This window comes from Vigna radiata, chromosome 7 (genome assembly GCF_000741045.1).
Source record: "Vigna radiata var. radiata cultivar VC1973A chromosome 7, Vradiata_ver6, whole genome shotgun sequence".
Classification (NCBI taxonomy): Eukaryota; Viridiplantae; Streptophyta; class Magnoliopsida; order Fabales; family Fabaceae; genus Vigna; species Vigna radiata.
Genome location: NC_028357.1, coordinates 25,467,230 through 25,481,616, shown reverse-complemented (window position 1 = coordinate 25,481,616; position 14,387 = coordinate 25,467,230).

The following is a 14,387-nucleotide window of genomic DNA, read 5'->3' as shown; positions in this document are numbered from 1 at the left end:
CTTCTACACTTAATTGAGTTTCTGAATCCAACAACTATTTAGAGATTGTGTTTTCAACCTCTGTAACTGCTTTTACTGCTCAATGTATATCACTGTCATAAGGGTTTTTTTGCTAAATAAAAAATGTAATAATCTAATTAAGACGTATTTAACGTTTAATTTAATCACAATCTATGCTTACTCAACATGCTATTAGTGGAACTGCTCGTGTCTCCAGCAGTGAACTATTGCAAAAAATAATGCAATCATTATTTTTTTCATAATAATGCAATCATTTAAGTCATTTTTTTTTCACTAAATGTGGAATTTAATCTATTCGAAATATGTTAAATACCACAAAATTTACAGAGTATATTAGAAATATGTCCTGAAAGATATATTTTCTTTCTGAAAAGATAAATATAATAATTGCCAAAATTTAATATTTCTTAAATAATCAATAATCATAAATTTAAAAATTTAAAAGTGGAAAAAACGTGTTATTATCTTTATCGCCCTTCTAACTAATTTAGAATATCATTAAATCGATAATAAAAAAAGAAATCAATGCATAATTAAAATTTTCATTTAATAGTTCTTTCAATACAAACGAAAATTAGGGAAAAAGTAAAAAAATAATAATAATAACATTAAATTGTGTATTTGTTTTTCCTATTTTTATTTAGTATGTTATTTATGGTAAGGCCAAACAAAACAAAAAGCATTGTGTAACGCTATATAGAATGCAACTAGTAAAATTGGTAGTTGATTAGTGGAATCCACGTAGGTATGTGTGTTATGATTATAAAATATAAAAATATGGTCAAATTTATAAAAAATTTATACATAAAAAATTTAACAATTTATAATATTATAATTTTAAAATAGGAAAATTTGTAAATTTTCATAAAGACAAAAAAAAAAATATAACAAAATATTTATAAAACATGGTTGTAAAATATTTTAATTTCTACTTAAAAATATTATTATAATTATGCAATAAAAATATTTTCAATTGTGTGGACAGTTTTCTTAGATAATAGAAATTAGAAAGTTAGTGAATGAATATAAAACTACAAAGGAAAAGAAGATATAGAAAAAGTGTACACCAATAAATGGCTATAAGATTTAGTTCCATTATTAGAGGTTATAAATTATGTTTTTATTGAAATTTTACCATGCCAAAGTAAATCACAAACAAGGAAAACAAAAGGTTTAATTGCTTCTTTTGTCTCCAGTTTAGTTGGAGTGTGTCAAATTCGTCTCCCTTTTAGAAAAATGTCAATTTTGTCCCCATATAGAAAGAAATTATATCAATCAAGTCATCTCCGTTAAAAATCATTGTTTTCAAAACTCACTTTATCCACTGCAAAATCAGGGATCGGACCCATGAAGTGGTTATTATTCAAAACTCACTTTAAGTTTTTAACACCATTAATTTGTATTTAACAACGTGATTGATACAAATTTTTTCTATATGAGGACGAAATTGACATTTTTCCAAAAGGAGAACGAATTTGACACACTTCAACCAAACTGGAGACAAAAGAAGTAATTAAACCAAACCAAAATCTTTATTAACTTGCATGTAGAATTTACAATATGTTAAATCCTTCAAAAATAAAAGGTTCACCTTCCTCATAAAATATAAAAACCGCATTTCTTTGTCATATAGTTATCCTATTTTATTTATGGGTGAAGTATATTTTTCTTATCTTAAAAAAATTGTTGTAGTTTGAAAAAATTCTATTAGTTTCTTTTTCTAAGTTATTATTTTGATTATTATTTTTGTTGTTATCATATTATTATTATCATCTCTCATAAAGATAACCGTTTCAATATCACCACAACTTTTTAACCTTTATTAATTTAAATATTACATTACTATTATTAATATTTTTAGAATTATTTATTATTATAATAGTTATTATTATTATTACGATTAAATATGTTTTTTTGTCTTTAAATTATTAAGTGATTTTGATTTTCCTTTTTCTTTAAAACTTTGATTTATTTCCATATGTTTGATTTGCTGATTTTGATTGGATTGAGCTGTTATATGCCTGTTAGAATTGTTGAAGCTTGAGTTTGAAGTTGAGATTTCTTTTGTGCAGTTCTGATTTGATGAAATAGCTAGAATTGGTGTGTTTTGGCAGGTTTGAGATAGCTGAAATAGAATTTAGAAGTTTCCTAGTTTGTCTTTAATTTTTTCCTTTGTAGTTTGAGTCTGCTTTTGCTTTTTCTTTTTAGTTTGTCCCTGCCCAGGAGGGCAATTCTTTAAGTGTGGGGGTGTGATAACTCTCAATATTTTAATATTTTTCTTTCTTTAGAAGCTTTTTTTAGTGCATTTTAGTTCTCAATTGTTTAGAATTAGGTTAGTTTTAGAACTCTTCTTTTAAAATTGTAGTTTTATAAAATTGTAGTTAAAAATAGATTTTTAGGAGTATTTTTTTATATTTGTAGATAATTAGGAATTTAGTTTTTTTTTTTCAGAAAATATCTTTTAATAAAAATTCTTTTTCTTATTTTAGAATTGCTGAAATATTTTTTTTTTATTGGGCCATATTTTGTTTTTGGTTGCAGTTGCCTTTTAATTAGGGCTGAATTTTGGAAGATGTTGAATAATAAACCAATGTTGTTGGTCCGTTTGGAATGCTGCTGCTGAAGCAAGTGCTGGCTGGATTGGGCCGCCTCAAACGCTGCTTAAAGAAAGAATTGTTATTGCCACGCTTGAATATGGGCCGCTGTTGTGATTAGAATTTGGGCCACTAATGATGCTGATTGTTGTTGTTGCAAGCGTTGGTGGGCTGATTCTCCAATTAGTGGAACGACACCGTTTTAGTGAGACTTGGCTTGAGGGGTTTCAGACTTCGCATTTCATTTGGCAAAGGCAGAAAAGAAAACTCATTTACAGCAAAGTGCGACAAAAGTGGACACGGTGCTACCTTCCTTGGGGTTCCTTACCTCACGACTCATTCGGAGCAAACACTCTCGAGCTAGGGCAAAGGGGAGATGAGAGATGAAGAAGGAGCTGCCCGGAAAAGAAGAGGAGCTAACCGGCGAAGATGAAGATGACCGGAGCTGCCACGTCGAATGAAGCTTAGCGTAGCAAGCAAGTTTCTCTTTTCCATTTTTTTTCCTTTTTCTTTTCTGTTTGTTCAATTTTTCTTCCTTCTTTACAACCCTATAAAAAGGGGCTCTTGCCATGTAAATGGGAGTGAGACACGGACTTTTAGACCGAGACACTTTCAAATACAATTTTACGCTCCACAGATTAGGTTTTTTTTTACGTTTTCTATAGAGTAGGTTTTCGTTCTCTAAGCTTTTGGAGCGAATCATCGCGGTGGTGACAGCCCGTGGTGGCTTCGATTGCACTCTTCGTTCGGTACATTTTTTTTGTAATTTTTGTTTCTCCTTAATAAAATGTTCTTTTTCTTTTGTGTTCTTTGTTTCTGTGTTGAGCATTGTGATTCTGTTGTGTTCTTATTTGATTGTGTGTTCTTGTGTTCTTAATTGATTGTGTTCTTGTGATGTTTTGAGAAAAATTGATTTGAACTCGCATATGCATATTTTAAATTCCTTTTTGGAATTATACGACCCCAAGGTGGGCATAAATGAACGGGATGTCCTCCCGAGACAGAAAGAAGTTTAATCAGTAAAAAAAAATATTCTAGTTGTGTTAATTTCTGTCTGTGAGTGCTAATTAGAATAGGTTTAGTCGTGTTTCAGTTTTAAAGTTGGAAAAAATCATAAACTGGAATTGAATCTATTTTGTTTTGGGAAATCATTTGATTGTTATTCATTTTAAGTTCTATATTAGAACTTGAGACCCCGAGGTGGGCAATTTATGAACAGGATGTCTTCCTGTATAGTAGCAATCCAATTGATAAGCCATTTCAAGCAAAATTTAGTTTAATTTTGTGACTTTTATCCAACAACTTTGTTCTGTTTAGTAGTTTAGGACATGTTCTGTTTGTAATGGTTAGAGTTGGTTTTGATTCATGACTTTCTCATCTGATTCTTTGCTTTCATCATTAGTCTAGTTATTTCTTGTTGATTTTTCTTTACTGTAGATTTTACAATTCTTTGTGCGACAATTACCTCTCATTTCTAGATATTCATTTAGCTTTTAGGATTTGTTTAGTTTTAATTTCCAATTCTAGTTGTTTGTTTACAGTTCTGATTTTTGATTATTTTGATTGCATTTAATTCTCATATTAGTTTAGGTTCTATGTCTGTTTTAGGTAGTTTAGAATACTGATTTCTTTTATTTCATTTCATTTCATTTTAATTTTCTTTTTTATCTTTTAAACAAATTTTCTTTTTAGTTTCATTTTTTTCCCCATCTTGTCTTGAGTTAGTTAAGAGTAAATAATAGAATAAAAAGCAAGATTAACTCTACACTTTAAACTTAATTGTACCGAGTCCTTGGATTGATACCTAGGTTGTCCCTATACTTCATTAGTGGGGAAACTTAGTTTGTTGGCTTTGATGCGACTAAAAGTTAGTTTAACAAGAGGGGATTCCTTCTGCAATTCTGGTTTTGTGTGTGCAGCTATATTTGGTTTTGGGTTAGAGAGGAGATTTATATTTTTGCGTGATGCTTCTATAAATTCCTTGTTGTAAAAACCGCAACCATTATAGTGCATTTGCTTCCTGGGTTGGAAGGACACGGGATGTAGGCATTGTTGGCCGAACCAGTATAAACACAGTGTTTGAATTTTCTCATCCCTACACTCTTTATTTTCCAGTCGACTATATCTGCCAGTCAGTCAACTGCGTTTTTCCGCTGCATTAAATTTTCAATAACTTGCATTTCAAGGAAAGATCAAAAGCTTCGAACTTTTCATACCAAGATTGAAAAAGATTTTAATTTTGAATTAACACCAATTCACCCCCCCTCTTGGTGTAAAAAGAAGCCAACCTGTTTCATAACAATTGACACCAGAGCTGGTTTTCATAAGATATTTGAAAATTCAGTCGACTCTGTTTTTATTCTATTTGACTGTAAAACCTGGGGATGGCTTCAAATTTTCAAACTTTTTTTAAGGTGCTTCAACAAACATACCACCTCTGTTTGCTGGTGAAAATTATCCTTTTTGGAAAATTCGCATGTAGATCTTTCTTGAATCGCAAGATAAAGGAATTTTGGATGCTACTTTAAATGGTTCATTTGTACCTACAAAAACTGTTGATAGCAAAACTATTTTGAAACCTTTTACTGAGTGGATTGCTGATGAAAATAGAAAAGCTCAATATGATGTTAAAGCTCGAAATATTATTGCCTCTACACTAACTATTGATTAATTTTTCAGGATATCCCAATGCAAATCTGCAAAGGAAATGTGGGATGTTCTAGAGGTAACACATGAAGGTACAAATGAAGTCAAGAGAGCCAGGAAGAATTCATTGATACAAGAATATGAGTTGTTTAGAATTAAAGCTGGTGAAAGCATCTATGATGTCTAGAAACGGTTCACTCATATCGTAAATCACCTGATGGCTCTTGGCAAAGTTTTTGGCAAAGAAGAGATCAACATAAAGATTTTGAAAAGTCTAAACAGGAACTAGCAACCAAAAGTCACTGCAATCTCTGAATCCAAAGATCTTACAACGATGAATATGGCTACCCTGTTTGGCAAGTTATGGGAACATGAGTTTGAACTTGGTAGACTGAAGGATGAAGAGGAGATTGAAGAAAAGAAGTCCATAACTCTGAAAGCTTCAAGCAAGAACATCATAGAAATAGAGATGGACGACAAAGAATTGATGACCTTGATGGTAAGAAAATTTAGTCGACTTATACAAAATGATAGTTAACTGTCTAACAATGCAGGTCAAAGAAAAAAGAAGAGCTTCAGAATGAATGTTGTCCAGTGTTATGAATGTGGAAAAGAAGGCCACATCAAGCCTGAATGCCCTGAATTACAACCAAAGCAGAAAAGGAAGAAGAGATTTCCTCAAGGCAGAAACATGAGAAAGAAAGGAGCCTACATTGCTTAGGAAAACTCCGATTCTGAGAAATCAAGTGATGAAGATTCTGGTCAAGATGAGGAATCAAATTTATGCTATATGACAGGTGTAACATGGGATGATTATGACAGTGATGTAGATATATCAAATGAACTGGTTGAAGTCAAATATGATCTGCTTCAAGATGCATTCAAAGAGCTACATGCTGAAGCCATGCGTCTGCAGTACAAGGTAAATCGACTATGCTCTGAAGGAAGAGATTTTGAAAAAAGAATTGATAACCTTGTTGTTGAGAATAAAAGATTAGAAAAAGAGTTAAATGAAGCTTTGTCATCTGCTAGAAATATTGAAACCAAAACTGTTACTGTTGAAAAAGTTTGTGAAAATTGTCCTATACATATTGAATAGATAAATTACTTGACTGGCAAGCTAGCTAAGTTTGCTCAAGCTAGTGACAATTTAGATGTTGTATTGAATTCATCTACTAGAAGCAAGAATAGACAAGGAATCAGATATAAAGGTTACTCTAACAGAACCAATGCTAGAAAGCTTAATCATTTAAGAAAACCTGCCAGAAATGCATGTTTTTATTGTAACTGTGTTGGTCATACTGTTAGAAATTGTTATTATAGAAATGTTGTTGTTCCTCAAGGATTATATGTATGGATACCAAAGGAACATGTGACAAGAACTAACAATCAAGGACCAAAAATTAAATGGGTACCAGCAACCAAAACTTAATTATTTTGCATGTTATACAACTGATACAAAACCGTTCTCAAGGATGAATTAACCATGGAATATATCAAACACCTTGATTGTCTACAATTGGTAAACCTGTATCTATCTGCTGCATCGTGCATATATTGATTGATTGTTGCTGAGTGATTGTTTGTATTATGTGCTTAATTAATTGAAGGACTGAATCTGATTAATAGTAAATTTTAACAAGTCATAGTCGACTCGTATATTAATGTATTCGACTAAGTAATAAAATGTTCTGGTTAATCTGATATTTGAAATTTCATTTTGGTGCGAAAGTGGAAATTTTACATTCCCTCCAAAACACTAATTCACAGGTTAGATTAACTTCTGAAGTATCATTGGAACTGCATCATAATCACTATCTTCAGACCATCATCATTCTCCCTAAAGGTCCCTGTCTAATTTTGCTATCTCAACTCGTCAAATGGATGTTAACTCTGCAGAGAAAAGAAGAATCAAGACAATCGGGGAAAAGTGACTTCGAAGACTTTCAGAACTTCATGGTTGGATAAGTGATGACGATATACATGTCAAGTTTCTGGGTTACTGGAAGATGAGAAGCTTAATACCTCACAGGTATCTAAAAGTAAAATTTTTCAGAAAAGAAGAGTTTGAATTTCAAAGATGGATCAAACGCCAAGGACTGAGAAAGTTTGTTGAAATGTCTAACCCTTGGTACCTTGACCTGGTTAAAGTTTTCTACCGCAATCTCTGTATTGAAGATGGTATACTCTGCTTTAGGGTTAAGGGTGTGGATATCAGACTGACTGAAGAAATCTGGACAAATTTGGCGAGGATAAAATCTGAAGGATCATCTTGCCACTTAGGAATTGAAGGGTTTCACAAATTTACAGAGTATCTGAATACTCTGAGAAACCCTGATGGAAGTAATGACTATTCCAGTTACAAGACTAGAGGATGAAAATAGATGATCAACTAACTATACTAGTCATTTCTTGTATTCTAATGCCAAGAGGAGGTAATCATGCTCAAGCCACTGTTGAGGACTTACTATTGCTAAAAGCATTAAAAGAAAACATACAAGTCAACTGGCCTGCTGCCATATCTGACAATATGTTAAAAGTTACAAAACTGGAATCTGCAAAGCTACCGTATTACGTCTTTATATCAAAAGTTCTTGTGCACTGTGGAGTAGACTATGTCAGTGAATCAAGTAAACCATGCTCCAGGACTAGCATGATTGACAGGACTACATTGCATCTTATGCAAATGACAAAGACCGATGAAGGATGGTCATATAAACTTGAGAGTTCAGGCGAAGAAAATGAATTAGAATCTATACTTAACTGCAACTACAGAGCAAAATCTGAATTTGAAAGGATCATGCTGAATGGAATGAAAGTGATAATAAAGACTCTGAAGGAGCTGAAAGCATCACAAAGTCATGAGGACCATCCAGATTGCTCTGAAATGGTTGATGAAAATAATTCTGATGAATCAAGTGAGAAAAGTGACAATGAAGATAGCAATTCTGATGACAGTGATATGATACTTCAAAACTTTGTAAACAAAAGGAAAAAGAACAACTAGGCTAAATTTTCATTTTGTAGAATGGCTTAGAAAGCCATCTTCTGTTGCTTTTAATGTTTTTGTTTTTATTTCTTTGCTTTGCTCCACCAATGTAATATCTTTTCTATCAAGGAAATGAAAATTAGCAGTTTGAATCAATCAATTTACTTAATCTGTTTGATTGATTCGACTTTGTTTTGATTGAAGTCAACTGTGCTTAAACTGTCATGCATTTATATACATTGACTTCTATTTTGATATTATTTTATTCTTGCTTAACCACTATGCTTGATCTGGAAGAAGTTTTTGAAAGGTTTTTCAAGAAGGACATTGCTTTGAAGATTTACATTTGGAATTCAACCACTGCAAAGCAATGCATTAGACTGATGATTTGATGCATTCGACTGCGTCTATATGGGTTAACAATTCCAATTTTGGAATTTGATTCTATCCTTACTGTTTGCTTAAATCATTATTATTCTGCTATTATCTCTGATCTTTACATGTTTAAAATTCAAATTGAGATAATATTATGAGATTATTGATATTTGTATTATTGCATATATATGTAATTTGATAGTTTGACTATGATACAAATATGTGCTTAATCTGTTGCTTACACTGTGATATTCTGCATTGTGCAATCAAACTGTTTTTGAAAACCATGCATAATGATAGGGGGAGTATCACTGCTTTACACATTGTTTCATCACACATCTATATTTCAGGGGGAGTTTACATTGTTTTGTGATGAACTTGTGTTTTTGAGAGCATCATTGTACTTCATACATTACATATCATTTTGATGCATCTCTGTTGTTTTTTTTTTTAAAACTGCATAAATACCTAAGCATTCCTTTTTTGTTAATGTACAAAGGGGGAGAGTATTACATGAGTGTATGAGATCAATATGGGGAGAATTGCTACATCATACTTTATCTGCTTGATATTTTTGCTGTATATGCAGAGTAACTAAACTGTGATTAATGTTTCTGATATATAATGTTTTTACTCTGTTTGCCGTGGAACTGTACAAACATGGTTATGTTATTAATCATGGTTTTGCATCATCAAAAAAGGGGGAGATTATTGAGATTGTTGACAACACAAACTCTATATCAAACTGGTTTTTGACGATAACAACTCAGTGCTTAATAACAGTATATATGTTCCAGTATTACATGTTCTTATTCTGTACTGTTTGTCATATCCATTGAACATTGTTGAACGTCCAAAGTAAACAAGAAAAGTAAGCAATTTTGGATGTAATTGAAAAGAAGATTATTGGGGGTCAACTAGATCCTCTTGATAATTTTTTGCAAGATGATGTTTCTCCTAATCATCCTACTCTGCACTCTACACACTAACGTGTTTGCCTAGATGCCTTGTTTTAGGAAACAAGTGGTACCTTTGTTATGCCAATCATTTTCCATTAACGAAAGAAATTACCACTAATGCGAGAGTAAGTTGCAGTACTAGTTTGAGTGCTGAGACGAGTATGCATGGTGTTGAGGTTGATGATAACTATTTGGATAGTGATGTGTTGATGGGGTGTGAAAATCTTCATTGGGCTCAAGGGACGGCTGGTGAGGATCGTTTGCGTATTATGATTTGTTAGCATCATGGATGGGTTTTTGTGGGAGAAGGTGTTGATTAATTGCCAAAATATTTGGTTGCTAATGTTTTCAAAATGAAAAATAGTATACGGCTTCAATTTGACTTTTATAAAATACCTTTCACTAAGTAGAATTTTTGTCTTTTTTGATAAGTTTAACAAATTTTATTGGACTTGATATTAGTGTTTGATTTTAATTAAATTGATTCTCAATAAAAAAGTAAAAATTGATAGTCAAATATAAGAAACTTTATGTGTATTAAAGTATTATTTATTTTTATTTTTTTGTAGGCAATATCTAATGAGTATATGACCTAGTATTACAAGTAGGTTAAGTGTCAATCATTAAGGTTTCAGTTTTCTTCCACAGGTCCCCACTACCTTAACAAATTTTGGTTAATGTTAAAATTATGTCTGGTTGACACTTCCGAAGTAATAACCAAAGAAAACTTTATCTTAAAGAGAACTATAAAGTAATGAATGCATAACACGCTTTCTTTCTCTATATATACACTAACATATCACCTATATATCAATCAACCATAGGGAAAGAAGATATATACATCAATTTATCAACAATGTTTTCTACTAATAATACTTATTATTATTCCCTTCTAGCTACCATTTTCTCTTTCCTAACATGTGTTCTTCCTTCAGAAGGGCAATTGTTTAGGGGAAATGTAGTGGTTTATGGTTGTTGTTCTTCAGGTGATAATAGAGAAAATTATCCAATAGAAAATGGAGAGTTAAATTTGGAATGTGTGTTAGAAGGAATAGAGGGAAAGGGAATGAATGAGATAAACAATGAAAGAGTGGATTTGAGTCATTCGGATCTGTTACAGGCTCTTTCAGAGGCACTGAGGAAGACTGAGGATGTATTCATGAGGACTGCTGAAGAGATGATTGGTCAAAACCCTGTGTTGGCTATGATAGGTTCTTGTGTCTTGGTGATGTTGATGAAGGGTCAAGGTGTTTACCTGATGAATGTGGGAGATAGTCGTGCTGTGTTGGCCACTCACAGTGGGGAATCTCTTTAGCTCACCGAGGAGCATAGCACTCACGTGAAAGAGGTAGCTTGTGCTTGTGCAATGCAACTTGTTTTCTGAGCAATGAATGAATGAAGGTTGGTGTTTTAAGTTCATATGACATAGTTTGTGAGACCTTTGTGAATCTCAGGAGGTTTACAGAATCAGGAGGGAGCATCCTGATGACCCTTTAGCAGTAACTAGAGGCCGAGTGAAGGGTCGCTTGAGTGTCACAAGGGCTTTTGGGGCAGGGTTCCTTAAGCAGGTAGTATAGTCTTTCCTGAAGTACTTGTATTAATATTGCATAAAAAGCACAGTTGATGTGAATAATATTCATGAGAAGTTGGCGTATAACTAAGCTATGCAATCTATTTCACTAACTTTATCTAGTGGAATAATGCTTTCTTGTTTTGCTTGTTTCAACTACCATAATTATCTTTGGCTCCCTAGTTGGATCATGAAGTATCTCTACTAGTTTCAGTGTAATAGATCAGTTATAAATCCAATCATCAGTCTGAGATTTGTCACCCTTAAAATTATGTCTTTCTTCAAAAACATGTTTAGGATGTTGTTCATGTTGTTAGTTCATAATAAAATGCAATGTTGGGTTCATACTCCTATTCTTTACTGTTACATTGAATTAGGTCATTGGTTATACTCTTCAAAAGTAAAATAAGTCAACTAAACTTTGCAAAGAAAACGATCGAAGAAAACATCTTAATTTATAAAATTGTGTACCTTAAAACGGTCGAAGAAAACATCTCTAGTTGGCTTAGGGATTTGTCCCCATGTTAGCCATGGCTCATCAACCTGTTGCTTGATGGTAGTTGTGAATGCCTTTGATGCAGTTCTTCTAGGATAAAACCCAAACCAAAATTAAACTCAAACATTAGAATAATACAATAATTATATGTTTATATATAAATTGAGTTAAACTTTTTTGTTACCCTCCTCCAACGGGTGTAATCATTGGACGACTGTTGGAATCTTCTTCGACGTCATTGGTGCCTGAATTGAAATGTGGATCTGCATCCACTGTACTAGGTGATGGTGCAATATTTGTGGGAGTTGATGGGTTAGAACCAACATTGGGAGAGTGATGTCATTTGATTAATAGGCAAATGGTATGGAGTGGGTGTCAAGCCAGAAACTTCTACTAGAGATGGAAGAGAAGTAGGTGTAGATGTATGTGAAGTGAGAGTCAATCCAGGAACTTGTAATGGAGATGGAAGAGAGGTAGGTGTAGATGTATGTGGAGTGGGAGTCAAGCCAGAAGATGGAACATATCTACTAGTGGAGGAAGAGGTAGGGGTAGTTGCCTGACTGCTTGAACCAATTTCATTATTGGAATGCGGAAGGAACTTGATTACATAAGATTTCTTCCCCTTCCCCTTATCAGATTTTCCTGAAGGTGGAAGAGGAGGGCCAAAACCACCTGATGCCATATTCCTGAAGTTGCAATGATGGAATTAACCATGTAACATGATTCAATCAACAAGAGAAAAATATGTTGCAATGGTAATAATATAAATTACATAAATTTGCATTCAAGAAAACATGATTCAATGAATAAGAGAAAATCATGGAAACATTGTTGCGAAAATCAATGGTCAACCTTACACTATTCTCCACAACTTAAAAATAGATGACAAAGAAATAAATGCTACAAAGAAATAGAAGCTTAAAAAGCCTACTACATTGGAATAGTACATTTGTAAACTGGACAACATTATAAATGCAACAAAAATAAATGAAAAACACGCCCTAACTCTATTCAGTGCTAGAACTTTGAAATTCATCTTCATTGTCATCATCACCTTCTCCCTCTTTATTGTATTCTTCTTATTCATTTGTATCTTTATCCATTTGCCCTTGAAATGATGAAATATTGTTGGGGTCCACTTGTTCAAGACCAGCTTCTACATCTTGTAATCGGACAACTTCTTCAACTTCAATCACGTCATTAACATGTGACATTTCCTCCACTTGGTATGGACATCGGTTTCTACATCATTAGAATCAATGCGTCCTCTAGGCTTCGTCTTTATCGCAACACACCAACCTCGTTTGTCCGTGCATGATATAGGATATGGTACATAATAAACTTGTTGTACATTATGTGCAATTATAAACGGATCAAACAACACATATCTTTTATCCATTCAAATATCCACAATGCCATACTTTGAATCCACCCTTGTACCTACTCTCGATGGACCAAACCAATCGCTATAAAATAATACAATTTTCTTTTCAGTGGTTGTTAAATTGTATTCCAACTCATAGATGTGTTTAATCACACCATATAAATCATCTTGACCTCCTTCTATTAGCCCTTTAACATGAATCCCACTATTTATTGTCTTCTTGTCGTGGCTTCATGCATGCCTCAACACAAACTGTAAGACATATGACATGGCACTATCAGAATAGGTTGACAAATGGTGATTTGCATCATCCATGTGATGGAGAGGCTTGGAAGCACTTTGATAGAATATATCTTGACTTTGGTATAGAGCCACGCAATGTACGACTCGGTTTATGCTCTGACGGTTTTAACCCATATGTACAGGCATCAAATATACCATATTCATGTTGGCCAGTTATTGTCACCCCTTATAATCTTCCTCTAGAAATGTGCATGTCTAAACCTTACATGTTCTTGTCATGTCTCATTCCCGGGCCATTCAATCCAAAGGTTCGCATAGATGTGTTCTTAGAGCCCTTGATAGACGAATTGAAGAAGTTGTGGACGGGTGTGATAACATATGATATTTCAAGGAAACAAAACTTTATTTCGAGAGCCTTGCTGATGTGGACAATTAATGACTTTCCTGCTTATGGTATGTTGTCCGGCTGGAGCACTCATGGTAAATTGGCATGTCCACATTGCATGGAGCATACAAAGGCTTTTAGATTATATCATGGGGAAAAAATTCCTGGTTTGACTCTCATCGGAGGTTTTTACCGAATGACCATGCCTTTAGGAGGAATAAGAATGCTTTCAAAAAGGGGGAAGTGGAGATGGATGACGCACCACCATATGTAACGGAAGAAGAAATTTGAAATAGAATCAACAGTTATCCTAAAATAACTGAAAATGGTGCACCAAGAATTGATGGATACGGTGAGTGGCATAATTGGACGAAAAGAAGCATCTTTTGGGATCTACCTTATTGGAAGCATAATTTGTTAAGGCATAATCTTGATTTCATGCACATTGAAAAAAATTTCTTTGACAACATCTTTAATACTGTGATGAATGTTACGGGCAAGACAAAAGACAATGACAAGGCCCGAATGAATTTAGCTTTGTATTGTAGACGAAAAGATTCGGAGCTAAAAATCCATATTAATGGAAACATGTACAAGCCAAAAGCAAATTATACACTTTCTTCAGACCAAACAAAACAAGTCTGTCATTGGGTCAAAGATCTTAGGATGCCCGACGGATATTCTTCTAACTTGTCAAGGTGTGTTGATGTTAATGGGGGAAAGTT